Source organism: Enhydra lutris, unplaced genomic scaffold (genome assembly GCF_002288905.1).
Source record: "Enhydra lutris kenyoni isolate GAN:26980312 unplaced genomic scaffold, ASM228890v2 scaffoldscaffold13, whole genome shotgun sequence".
Lineage (NCBI taxonomy): Eukaryota > Metazoa > Chordata > Mammalia > Carnivora > Mustelidae > Enhydra > Enhydra lutris.
Window position 1 is genome coordinate 36146940 of NW_019154097.1, and position 14200 is coordinate 36161139.

The following is a 14200-nucleotide window of genomic DNA, read 5'->3' on the forward strand; positions in this document are numbered from 1 at the left end:
CTTAAAAATAAAGTTTATAAAAGTTTCAAATTAATGATTCCATCTGATAATGTCATGTAAATATTTACGATTGTCAAAATTACTACCAACTTTTATTTTTCACATATGACCTGTAAGATTCCAGAGCACATAGCTTCTGATGTAGTGACTGAGTCTAAATATTTAAAATTGGTGACACATTATTACAAGGTTGTCATAGATGTTCTCATCTTTGGAAACATATTGTAACTTTTATATGTCAGTATTTTATGTCAAAATGTCAATACTTTGGGGTGCCTGGGTGGCTCAGTCAGTTAAGCATCTACCTTCAGCTCAGGTCATGATCTCAGGGTCCTAGGATCAAGCCCTGTGTTGGGCTCCCTGTTCAGCAGAGAATCTGCTTCTCCCTCTCCCTCTGCCCCTCCACAAACCCCCACCCCAGCATACTTGTACTCTCTCACACATGAGCTCTCTCTCAAATAAATAAAATCTTTTTAAAAAAAGAATTTCAGTACTTCTGGCATGGCTGGGTGGCCAGATGGGGGTCTGACTCTTGGTTTCAGATCAGGTCATGATTTTAGGGTCATGGGATCAAGCTCCACGTGGGGCTCCATGCTGAGTGGGGAGTCTGAGATTCTCTTTCTCCCTCTGTCTCCCTGCTCAAATGCTCTCTCTCTCTAAAATAAATAACTCTTTTTAAAAATTTCAATACTTTCTCCAGTTTGATCATACGACTCATCCTTCATCATTTACATTATCAACAACCCGAGAATCTCTTGCTCATTATTTCTATTTGAAATTGATCTCTTAATGAATTATTGAATTTTTTGTTATAATTTCTACCGATTTCAAAATTATTCATCTTCCCTTTTCCCTCATAATCCTTTTTTTTAAAGATTTTATTTATTTATTTGACAGAGATTACAAGTAGTCAGAGAGGCAGGCAGAGAGAGAGGAGGAAGCAGGCTCCCCGCTGAGCAGAGAGCCCGATGCGGGGCTCAATCCCAGGACCCTGGAATCACGACCCAAGCCTAAGGCAGAGGCTCCAACCCACTGAGCCACCCAGGCGCCCCTTCCCTCATAAGCCTTTAATTTTTGTCAAGTTTATGTAGTTTATGTAAAGTTATACACAATAAAATACAGAGATTCTAAGAGCACGGTTTGAGGACATTTAACAACTCCATAATTTCATGTAACCAACTCCAAACATGATATAAAACTTTTTTTTTTCACTCTTTAGTAATCCGCTTCTCCACACTCACCCAAATGGAGCTGGGGATCTCATTTATATCACCTTACCTATCACCATAGATTCATTTAGTCTTTTTCAAACTTCTTTTTGGGGGGAGGGGGGCAGCAGAGGGAGAGAGAAAATCTTAGCCAGGCTCCATGCTTGGTGAGGGGCTCAAAGTCACAACCCTGAGACCATGACCTGAGCCGAAATCAAGATTCAGACACCTAACTAACTGAGCCACCTAGAACTCTAGGTGCCCTTAGAACTCGTTTTAATGGGATTATATGTTATGCCCTCTTTTCTCAGTCTTCTTTTGTTCAACATGAAGTGTGCGAGGATCAGAGATGTCACTGCATATATCAGCAATTCATTTTCCCTGTAGAGTATGATATCGTCAAGTGAATATACCACAGTTTTTCTCACTCATCTACTGATGGCTACTGGGTGATTTTAAGTTTTCTGCTATGATGAATAAAATTGTTATGAATATTACTGTACAAGCCTTTCAATGGACATGTTTTCATTTAACTTGAATCAATAACCAAGGAGTGGAATTGCTACATTACAGGGTGTGTCTTTATAAGGTTACAAGAACTTACAATCCACTTTCCAAAGCAATTTTACCACCTTACATCCCTATAAGCAAGTGTAAGATTTCCAGTTTCTCCACTGAATCTTTTAAACTTCAGTCACCCCACTGGGTTAAAAGTGTACCTCATTTGTTTTTTCCTGATAACTAATGATAGAGAATATTTTGTCATGTGCTTCTTGGGAATTAGTATATTTCTTTGGGAATTGTCTGCATGAGTTCCTTTGACCATTTTTTTTTAAAGGACTTAATTTTTTTAGAGCAGTTTTAAGTTCACAGCAAAATTGAAAGTATGGCGATTTCCAATATACTCACTGCCCCCATATATGCATGGTCAGCCTCCCTCCCCAGAGGAGTACATTTGTTACAACTGATGAACCCACATGAATACATCATTATTACCCAGAGTCCATCATTAACACTGAAGATTCACTCTTGGAATTGTCCATTCTACCTAGTTTGGACGAATGCATAGACAGATACGCATCATTATATCCTAGAAGGCTTTCACTGCCCTAAAAATCCCCTGTGCTCTGCCTTCTCACCCCTCCCCAGTCTCAGCCCTGCCAACCACTGACCTTTTTATTGTCTCCATAGATTTTCCTCTTCCGGAATGTCATATAACTGGAACCACACAGTATGTAGCCTTTCAGATTGGCTTCCTTCACTTAGTAACGTGTATTTAAAGTTCCTCCATGTCTTTTCATGTCTTGACAGCTCTTTTTTTTTTTTAAGCACTGAATAATACTCCATTCTCTGGATGTACCATAGTTTTATCCATGAACCTCGTGAAGAACCTCTTGGTTACTTCCAGGTTTAAGTAATTATTAATAAAGCAGCTACAAACATCTATGGGCAGGTTTGTGCATGGACATAAGTTTTCAGTTCATTTGGATAAATATCAACAACGCAACCCCCGGATCCTGGGCTAAGAGCATGTTTAGTTTTGTAGGAAACCACCCACCTGTCTTCCAAAGCGGTAGTGCTGTTCTCCAATCCTACCAGCAATAAATGAGAGTTCATGCTCCACATCCACCAGAATCTGGTGGTGTCAGTGTTCCAGATTTTGGCCTAACAGATGTGCAATAGCATCTCATTTTAATTTGCAATCCATTGATGACTTAGGATATGCAGCCTTTTTTCATACATTAATTTGCAACCTGTATATCTTCTTTGATGAAGTGTCTGTTCAAGTCTTTAGCACATTTATCCATTAGGTTGTTTTCTCTTATTTATTTGTTTGTTTGTTTAAGAGAAAGAGTGACAGAGAACGAGAGTAAGGGAAGGAGCAGAGGGAGAGGGGAGAGAGAAAGAATCTCAAGCAGACTCCCATCCGAGCACGGAGTCTGACAGAGGGTTCAATCCCTTCACCCTGACATCATCACCTGAGCCAAAAACCAAGTCGTATGCTCAACTGAGCCACCCAGGCGCCCCTGTTTGTTTTTTCTTATTGTGGAGTGTTAAGAGGTTTGCATATATGTTGGATGACAGTTCTTTGTCAGTTGTGTCTTATGCAAACATGTTTTCTGAGTCTGTGGCTTCTCTTCTCTCTCTCTCTCTCTCTCTTTTTTTTTTTTTAAGATTTTATTTATTTATTTGACAGAGATTATAAGTAGGCAGAGAGGCAGGCAGAGAGAGAGGAGGAAGCAGGCTCCCCGCTGAGCAGAGAGCCCGATGTGGGGCTCGATCCCAGGACCCCGGGATCACGACCTGAGCCGAAAGCAGAGGCTTTAACCCGCTGAGCCAGCCAGGCGCCGCTCTACTCACTCTTTTGGTATCATCTGTCACAGAGCTGAGGTTCTAATTTTAATGAAGTCCAGATTATCAATTATTTCTTTCATGGATTATGCCTTTGGTGTTGTATCAGAAAAGTCATCACCATACCCAAGCTCATCTAGGTTTTCTTCTGTGGTATTTTCTAGGAGTTTTATAGTTTTGCATTTTATATTTAGATCTATAAACCATTTTGAGTTAGTTTTTGTGAAGGGTGGAAGGTCTCTGTCTACCTCCATTTTTGGGAGGGGGGGAATGTCCAGTTGTTCAGCACCACTTGCTGAAAAGACTGTCTTTACTCGATTGTGCTGCTTTTGCTCTTTTGTCAAAGATCAGTTGATGGGTCTGATCATTTAGGAGGATCTATTCCTAGGCTCTCTATTCCGTTCCATTGACCCACTTGTCTATTCTCGTACCAGCATGATACTGTCTTGATTACTGCACTTTTATATTAAGTCTTGAAGTTGGGTAGCATCAGTCTTCTGACTTTGTTCTTCAGTATTTTTTTTTAATTTTATTTACTTGTCAGATAGAAAGCATGCACAAACAGGGGGATTGGCAGGCAGAGAAAGAAGCAGGTTCCCCACTGAGCAAGGAGCCTGATGTGGGGCTTGATCCCAGGACCCTGAGATCATGACCTGAGCTGAAGGCAGACACTTAACTCACTGAGCCACCCAGGTGTCCCTGTTCTCCTTCGGTATTGAGTTGGTTATTCTGCATCTTTTGCTTCTCCACATAAACTTTAGAATCCGTTTGTCAATAGCCACAAAGAACTTGCTGGGAGTCTCAATGGGACTGCATCGAGTCTATAGACTGAGCTGGGAAGAATCAACATCTTGACAATACTGAGTCTTCCTATCCATGAACATGGACTACCTCTCCATCTATTTGCTTCTTTGATATCTTTCATCAGAGCATTGTGGTTTTCCTCTCAGAGACCTTGTTAGAGTTATACCAAAGCAGTTCACTTTAGGGGGTGCTAATGTAGATGCTGTTGGGTTTTTATTGTTAAATTCCACTTGTGCATTGCTGGTTTAGAGGACATCAATTGACTTTTGTATATTAACCTGAATCCTGCAGCCCTGCTATAATCTCTTCTTAGTTCCAGGGCTGTTTCGGTCAATTCTTTTGGATTTTCTAGGTAGGTGATAAAGTCACATATGAACAAAGATGGTTTTATTTTTTTCTTCCCAGTCTGTATACCTTTTATTTCCTTTTATTGCCTGAATGCATTAACAAGGACTTCCAGTATGATGTTGAAAAGGATGGTAAGAAGGGACATCCTTGCCTTGTATCTGATCTGAGTGGGAAAGCCTTGAGTTTCTTTCTTTCTTTTTTTTCCCCTAAGATTTTATTTATTTATTTGAGAGAGAGAGAGAGAGAGGGTACAAGCAGTGGGAGCGACAGGCAAGAGAGAAGCAGACTCCCTGCTGAGCCCAATGTGGGGCTCGATCCCAGGGATCATGACCCAAGCCAAAGGCAGACGCTTAACTTACTGAGCCACCCAGGTGCCCCAGCCTTGAGTTTCTCACCATTGAGTGGGAAAAGCTACTTAACTCTTTCCTCTGGCTTCTTTCAAAAACTTTTATCTTTCATTTTCTGTGATTCAAAAATAATATGCCTAGTTGTAGTTTTTTGGCATTTATCTTCTTGGTGTTCTCTGAACTTCCTGGATCTGTGATTTGGTATCTGTCATTAATCTGGGGGAAATTCTCCATCATTATTTCAAATATTTCTTCTGTGCTTTTCTTTCTTCTTCTGGTAGTCCCATTATGTATATGTCATACCTTGGTAGTTGTCCCACAGTCCTTGGATACTGTTTTTCAGTCTCTGTTCTCTTTGCTTTTCAGTTTTAATAGTTTTTTTTAATTGCTATATCCTCAAGCTCAGATTCATTTCTCAGCCATGTCCAGCCTCCTACTAAACCCATCAAAAGCATTCTTCATTTCTTTTACAATGGTTTTGTTGTTGTTGTTGTTAGCCTTTCTTCTTAGTTTTTTCTTAGGATTTCCACTTCTGTACTTACATTGCCCACCTGTTCTCAAGCTATCTCATTTATCCTTTACAGCCTGTAGCATTTTAATCATAGTTGTGTTATTTTTATTTTTTTAAGATTTTATCTATTTGAGAGACAGAGAGAGCATGGTGGGGGGGAGGAGCAAAGGGAGAGGGACAGACACCCTGTCAAGTGGGAAGCCCAACATGGAGCTTGATGGGCCTTGATCCCAGGACCCTAATGATGAAAGATAGCAGGAAGGGAGGCAGACAGAGACAAGGGCCCTCCCACCCCCCAAATACACACACCCAAGAAGAAACCACTATTAAAAGGATTTTACACCACCCTGGAAGGAGCCCTTTCCACAACGATAGATAGGTGACAAAAATCTGATTGGATGACAGCACAGGGAGGGTTAATCTCCTTAAAACAGCCTGCCAACAAGCCCATACAACCCCCTAGAGCAGAAACTCTGGTGGGAACCGGTTCGGCCCCCTCACTTCTTGGGAGCTTTGTTCTATCATTTTGCCGTCTCCTAGTAAATCGCTCAATAAACCTTGCTTTGCTGCCCAGCACTCTGTCTCGTCTACCTCTTCATTCTTTGAAGCAGGTTGACCAAGAACCATGAGCACCAACAGAGTAAAAATTCTGTAACACATATCATGACCTCAGCCAAAATCAGATGCTTAACCGACTGAGCCACCCAGTGCCCTAATCAAAGCTTTTTTAAAATTCCCCATCTGTTAGGTCCAAAATCCTGGCCACGTCTAGTTCTGAAGCTTGCCTTCTCTTCAAAAAATTGTGTTTTTCCCCTTTGGTATGCCTTGGATTTTTGACACTGGGGCCTGATGCACCGTGTATGCGCAAGGGCTGTAAACAGGCCTTTAGTAACGTGATGGCAAGGTGTGAGGCAAGTGTTCTAAAGCCTTGTGGTTGGGTCTCAGTCTTTTACTGAGCTTCTACCACTGACTGTTAACTTTAGAAATTGTTTTATCATTTTTTCTTCCTGTTAGGAGAGGATGGCCAGAGTGGGCTGGAGTTGGGCATTTCCCTTCCCCCAAGTCGCTGGAACTGATAGGATTTGGGTCTTGTCCTTCCCCCAGGTCATTTAGGTGCTGGTATTACCCAGGGCAGATTAGGCTCCTACAAGTTTCTCCTGAGGGCAGGTCATGTGAGAACAGGGTGCTCTAGTGTATTTCACATTTGGTTCCTTTTCCCATCCGCCTACTGGAAGAACAAGGGGGTTTTTCCTCTGATATTTACTGTGGAAGCCTGGTCAAGCTCCTGGAGGCCAATCTCATAAAGCTGTGGGGGACCCCATGAATCAGTGCCCAGGACTTTGTAATCCTCAGTTGTCCACACCGAGCCTCCAGCATTTCCTCAGTCACAGCGGCCTTCCCACTCAGCGCTTGCTCCCATGGTGATTTCTGTTTGTGGTTGCAGGTCATGGAAGCTGTTACTCTATTTGTCTGTCTCTCTCATCTTTGAGGCAGCATGTTGCCTACGTCCTCCTCTCTCTTCCAGATCCCAGAAGACCTGCTGATTTTTCAGTCGGTTCAGCTTTCTACTTTTTAGGCCGGATCAGTGGTTTCCAAGCTCCTTACGTGTAGAACTGGGCTTCGTTATAGGTATTTGCCTCTGGCTTACATTTTTGTTTTCAACAGTATCATCAACGAATGTAAGTTTTAAATTCTGATGAAGTCCAATTTACCGACTGCCTCTTTAATGGTTAGTGCTTTTTGTGTCCTAAGAATTTATAAAGATTGTCTTATGTTTTCTGCCAGAAGTCTTGTAATGTTAACTCTTTTTTTCAATGTGTATGCAATAAAGTAAGAGTCTAGATTTCCATTGTTTCCAAAGTTTCCAGTGCTCAGAGGGGGGAAATGACAGCTGTAGATAACATTGTTAAAAAAAAAAAAAAAAGGCTCAAATCACTTTGCACTTTAAAACCTAGAAAGAAAAAAAAAAAATAAAAAAAAAACCTAGAAAGAGCAAAGAGAAGGGCACTTTGGGTGGATCGGCCAGTTAAGTGTCTGCCTTTGGCTCAGGTCATGCTCTTAGGGTCCTGGGAGCAAACCCCACATCGGGCTCCCTGCTCAGTGGAGAGTCTGCTTCTCCCTCTCCTTCTGCCCCTGCTCCTGTGCTCGCTCTCTCTCATTCACTCTGTCTCTCAAATAAATAAATAAAATCTTAAAATAACAACAACAAAGAAGAGCAAAGAGAACCCACAGTTAGTAAAGGAAGGAAATAAAGATAAGAGTGGGGAGAAATGAAAAAGAAGAGAGAAAAGTAACAAAACCAGAAGTTGATTCTTTGGAAAGGTTAACAAAATTGGCAAATATTTAGCTAGCCTGACAAAAAAGAAGACCCAAATCATTAAAAGAAATGAAAGTGGGGACATTAACACAGAAGTCGGAATGGTGCATGAGAATACTAAGAATTGTAGATAACCCTGATGCAATGAACAAATTCCTAAAAAGAAAAAAAAAAGAAAAAAAAAACCCAAACCCACAAACTTATCAGGGCTAACAAGATAAAATAGAAAGTCTGAAAGACCTTTAACATTAAAGAGACTGAATTAGTAATTTAAAACCTCCCAAGAAAGAAAAGTCCAGGAACAGATCACTGGTGAATTCTACCAAATGTTTTTTGTTTTTTTTTTTAAGATTTTATTTATCTGTCAGAGAGAGAGAGATAGCACAAGCAGGGGAAGCAGCAGGCAGAGGGAGAAGCAGACTCTTCTGCTGAGCAAGGAGCCTGATGTGGGACTTGATCCCAGGTCCCTTGGATCATGACCTGAGCTCAACCAACTCAACCAACTGAGCCACCCAGGCGTCCCTTTATCAAATGTTTAAAGAAGAGTTAACATCAATATTTCTCAAAGTCTTCAAAAAACAGAAGAAGATGAGGTCATTCCACGAGGTCAGCATTACCCTGATATCAAAGCCAGACAAAGATATCACGAGAAAATAAGACTATAGACCAGTATCTTTATGAGGAGACATGTAAAAATCCTCAACAAAATACTAGCAAACCAAACTCAGCAGCATATGACAAAGATTGTATACCATGACCACATGGGATTTAGGAATGCAGGGGTTGTTCAAGACAGGAAAAAAAATCAACCAATGTAATACCCCACATTAATAGCATGGAGGGGGAAAATATATGATCATCTCAATTGACACAGAAAAGAACATCTTTCACAAGATCCAACCTCCCTTCATGATAAAAAACACTCAGGAAACCAGAAATAGAAGGGAACTTCCTCAACATCAAAAAGGACATATATGAAAAACCCATAGCAGACATCATACTCAATGGTGAAAAACTAAGAGCTTTCCTTCTTCTTCGAAGAGGAATCAGAAAAGGGTGGCTACCTTCACCACTGCTATTCGACATTGCTGGAGTTTCTACCTGGAGCACCTGGGCCAGAAAAGTAGTAAAAATCTTCCATACTGGACTGGAAGAAGTATAACTATCTCTAAACATAGGTGATGGGATTCTGTATACAGAAAAACCAAAGAAAGCACCAAGAGACTAGAAATAATACCCTTCAGACATCTTCAAGGCAAGAACTTAAAATTCTCAGTCATGGTATTGAAATATTCCAAAGCATCTTTTCAAATCCAAAAGTTGTATTTCTTTTCTTTTTTTTAAGGAGAGAGAGAGAATCTCAAGCAGGCTCCATGCCTAGCACGGAGCCCAACACGGGACTCAATCTCACGACCCTGAGATAACGACCTAAGCCAAAATCCAAGGAGTCAGATGCTTAACTGCCTGAGCCACCCCCCCCAAAACAAACAAACAAAACAAAACAAAAAAACTACTACCAAAAGTAGTAGTTTTACATGAAATTCCCCCCAAACGCATCCCCAAACTGTCTGCCACCCTTCCAGTGCCACCTGCCCTAGAAGTGACAGAAATTTAAATCAGCTGAAACTGAAATATCATGCTTATAAAAATGTTTTACCTCCTAATGCAGCAACTTCAAATAGAGTTTTTCCCAGTATTTGGTGGGAAACTTGGTCCCGGGCAAATAGGAAGTGAGGTGTTACTATCATGACTGAGCTGAATTTCAGTCCCATGCCCTTCTATTCCCTGTCCCCTAGGCCCTCCGCATACCCTCCACACCTCTTCCAAAACCTTCTCCTCCCGAGCAGGGAGAGTTGGCAACAGGTCCTTTTAAACCTTGGATCTGTGAACACAGAGCCTGGGGCTTTGGAATTTGCAAGAATGTTGCCACTCTGGAGGAAATTACTGAATGAAACATTTTAAGCTATAATCCTGATACCAACACATGTTGAAGCTTTTACAAAAAGAAACATGTCTAACCATCAACTGCAATTTATTTCAACTCACACCATTCTACACAAATATCCTCAGATGGGGGCCAGAGGGTTATCTGATACAATGTGAGAGCCGTAGGGCTTCCAAGAAAGCCAGAGGGCTTGGAGCTGGTAGGGGCCTTCTAGCAGTCCTCGCTGTAGCTCCCCTTCTCCCCTTAGCTTTACCAGCACTCCTGAAACCAGGCTGCCCAGCCTCCTCTGCTTGCAAACAATGGTGACCCCCACAATGGGCCAGCCTGTGCTACTAGACCAAGCCTGAGTGTGACAGGTGTCCTTCGGTCCCAAGGCGGAAACTGCTCAACAGAACCGCATTTTCAGGAAGGACTTCAGTGCTCCGTAGAGGCAATGACTGGTCTGAGACAGAGGAGAAGGACACGCTTCATCCTTCCATCTGCCGAATGAAAGACGTGTTCTCAAGCGAAGAGGGGCAGTACCCAGGGACTCTGTTACTGAGCTTGGGCAGGGAAAATAAAACACACAAGTTAAAAAGAAAAAAATTTTTAACCTTCTGCATACATGACTGATGCTTCTCCCAGCACCTGAGAAAGGGCCCTTGCAAAATGATGGCCCCCGGAGCTGGATGGGCCATTTTACCAGCTTCATGGGCCGTTCTCCTCCGCATCCATCAATCCATTCGCTCATCACATACTTACTGGTCATCTAAACTGGGGGCGGGGTCAGCGATGAAAATATCATTGCCCACAATTCTGTGCGCTGTTGCTGTCAAAGCATTGGTCTGTCTTCCAACAGTGCTACATTGTAGATTTATGGTAACTCTCGAAAATATCCCCACCTTATTTTATTCCAAGATTGTATTGGCTACGTTTTGCTTTTCTGCATAAGTTTTAGAATTATCTTATTCATTTCATAGCAAATCCTGTTGATGTTGTTACTTTATTGTATAGACTCTATAGATCAATTTGGGGAGAATTAACATCTTTACAATTGAGGCTTCCAATCATTAAATATACTGTATTTCCCCATTTATTTTTTTTAAGTTTCTGTCAGTAATATGTATATATACATGTAAATGTACATATATTTGTTTTATTTAGAAATCTTTAATATTAAGACATTATACCTTTTTAAAGTTATTCATTTACTTAAAGATTTTTTTTTTTTTTTTTTTTTTTTTTTGTCAGAGAGAGAGAAAGAGAGCACAAGCAGGGGAAGCAGCAGGCAGAAGGAGAAGGAAGCTCCTTGCTGAACGGGGAGCCAGATGTGGGACTCCATTCCTGATGTGGGACCTATGAGCCAGCCAGGTGCTTCACATCACACCTTTTTAAAGAAAAGTATTATTTAAAGAAAGTATATAACGTAACAAAAAAAAAAAGTCAAATATCAGTATTTACCAGTGTTTTGTTTTTTTGTTTGTTTGTTTTTAAAGATTATTTATTTATTTGACAGAGATCACAAGTAGGCAGAGAGGCAGGCAGAGAGAGAGGAGGAAGCAGGCTCCCTGCTGAGCAGAGAGCCCGATGTGGGGCTCAGTCCCAGGACCCTGAGATCATGACCTGAGCCGAAGGTAGAGGCTTTAATTCACTGAGCCACCCAGGCACCCCTACCAGTATTTCGTTTACCTGAAATGTTATTTCAGTAAAAAAAAACCATCTCCTGTTACAAAAAATAATCAAAACCTTTACTGGATTTAAGCCATTTTTTATTAAGTCTTAAATATTTTTTCTTCTTTTTTTAAAGATCTGTTTACCTGGGGCACCTGGGTGGCTCAGTGGGTTAAGCCTCTGCCTTTGGCTCAGGTCATGGTCTCAGGGTCCTGGGATCGAGCCCCACATCGGGCTCTCTGCTCAGCAGGGAGCCTGCTTCCTCCTCTCTCTGCCTGCCTCTCTGCCTACTTGTGATCTCTGTCAAATAAATAAAAAAAAAAATCTTAAAAAAAAGATCTATTTACTTTATTTGGTGGGAGGGGGAGCATCTTCAGGGGAGGGGCAGAGAGACAGGGAGAGTGAGAAACCGAAACAGGCTCTGTGCTGAGCCTGGAGACTGACACAGGGCTCCATCCCACGACCCCGAGGTCATGACCTTGAGGCGCCATACCAAGAGTTGGACACTTAACAACTAGCCACCCAGGCTCCACTAAAGTCCTAAATCTTAAGGTAAACAATATTTTAGGTAGAAAAAATGCTAATTTGGGATGCCTGGGTGGCTCAGTTAGTTAAGCGACTGCCTTCAGCTCAGGTCATGATCCTGGATTCCTGGAATCCAGCAGCATTGGGCTCCCAGCTCAGTGGGGAGTCTGCTTCTCCCTCTGACTCTCCCCCCTCTTAGCTCTCTCTTTCATTCTCTCTCAAATAAATAAAATCTTAAAAAAAAAAACAAAACCAACAAAGTAAAGTCCAGCCTCTGTGGAGCTTAAAAAAAAAAAGAAAGAAACTATGCTAATTTTAAAAGTCTGGTATACTATTTCTATGGTTTATTAACATATATGATGTACTCATAGCTAGCTGGTCCTCTTTATAATCTACCTGGCTAGGTCAATCACTTATACTAAGCATGGTAAAATAAAGACAAGAGCAAAATGTTTTTAGCAAAATACTCTGTATGAAAGAACTGTGAGTATCAAAAGATATTTGTTAGTAGTTGTTATGGAGGGAATTGTGTCCCCCACCTTCCCCAAACTCATATGTTGAAGCCTAATGTCCAGGCCACTGTGTTTGGAGATAGCATTTAAGGAGGTGATTAAGGATAAATGAGATCATAATGAATAAGGAAAGGGTTAAGGTATAGGCAGGGAGAGGAGGGCCCGGCTAAGCTCTAAGACTCTCCGCAGGCAGAAGCGCTAAGCCGGAGTGAACACAAGATATGGAAACAGACCACCCAGCCCAGGGTGACGGGAGGACCTTTCTTTGGCCGCTACAGTAAAATCACAGAAGATGACCAAACCTCAAAGGAGTCATGAAGGGTGTTTCCAAGAGTCTGTTCTCCAACCAAGATGACACAAGAAGCTCCCAGTCAGTTCTCCAGAGAAGACTGCCCCTAAGAGCCCGCGGGGGCAACCCATCTGGGACCCCCCCCCCCAGAGTTTCTCCTTTGCTTTCTGCTCTCAGCTTCGCTTAATAAATAAACTTTCACTTTGCCGCACCCTCTTGTGTCACAAGATTCCTTCTTCCGCTCCGTGAGACAAGAACCTGTGATCCTGTAACAACAAGGATGAGTCCCTAAAACCAACAGGACCGGTGTTCTTACAAGAAGAGGAAGAGAGGGGCGCCTGGGTGGCTCAGTGGGTTAAGCCTCTGCCTTCAGCTCAGGTCATGAACTCAGGGTCCTGGGATCGAGCCCCGCATCGGGCTCTCTGCTCAGCGGGGAGCCTGCTTCCCCTTCCCCTCTGCCTGCCTCTCTGCCTACTTGTGATCTCTCTGTTTCTCTGTCAAATAAATAAATAAAATCTGAAAAAAAAAAAAAAAAAAGAGGAAGAGACACCAGGAGGGCATGCATAGAGGAAAGTCCGCAGAGGACACGGGGAGAAGGTGCCACCTGCCAGCCAAGGAGAGGGCTCATCCAGAAGCCACCCTACTGGCACCTGCATCTGGGAACTGCAGCCTTTCAAACCGTGAGAAAGTAAGTTTCTGTCCTTGAAGCCGCTCAGACTGAGATATGCTGTTACTCACGCTGTTACCGTAGCACCAGCCCATGAGTACAGTGGTTGATAATTTATCTGCCACAAAATTCGTAACAAAATATCTTCACTGAATTGTCTTCCAGATTACAGCTGCCTTTAGCATCCGAAAGGATTTCCCCTAAAAATATGTTGCAGTGAAATTCACTTAATGATTAGTTTGTATCAATCTTTTTTTAGTTCTTTTTTTTTTTCCTCCTGCCTCCTCTCACTGGGGCACCATGATATTGGACGTATGAAGCACCTGGGGTTCATGCCTTCTATGAAGATGTTATTTGAGTAATTTCAAATGATACATAGTTCTTTGTGTTAAAAAGAAGCTTTGCGGTGACAACTACTTAAAAAGTTAATTATATTCAAACAGCCTGACATAGCCTGCTTCAGCAAGGACAGAAGCATCGTTTGGAGACGTGGCAATTTTCTTAGTTAGGCAAATGTGAAATGGTAAAATATGTGATCAGTCTTGCCTCTCCTTAAAGTGTGTAATTCTGCAAAACTCAGATAATGACCTAATATCTCCAGATAAGATCACCAGCCCACAGTACAGCACATTAAATCATCAAGACCTTGGGGAGCACAATTCCAAAGGAGGGAATATCTTTACCAAGTTGTAACATTTCCCTAAATCAATACACTAGTGTTTAAT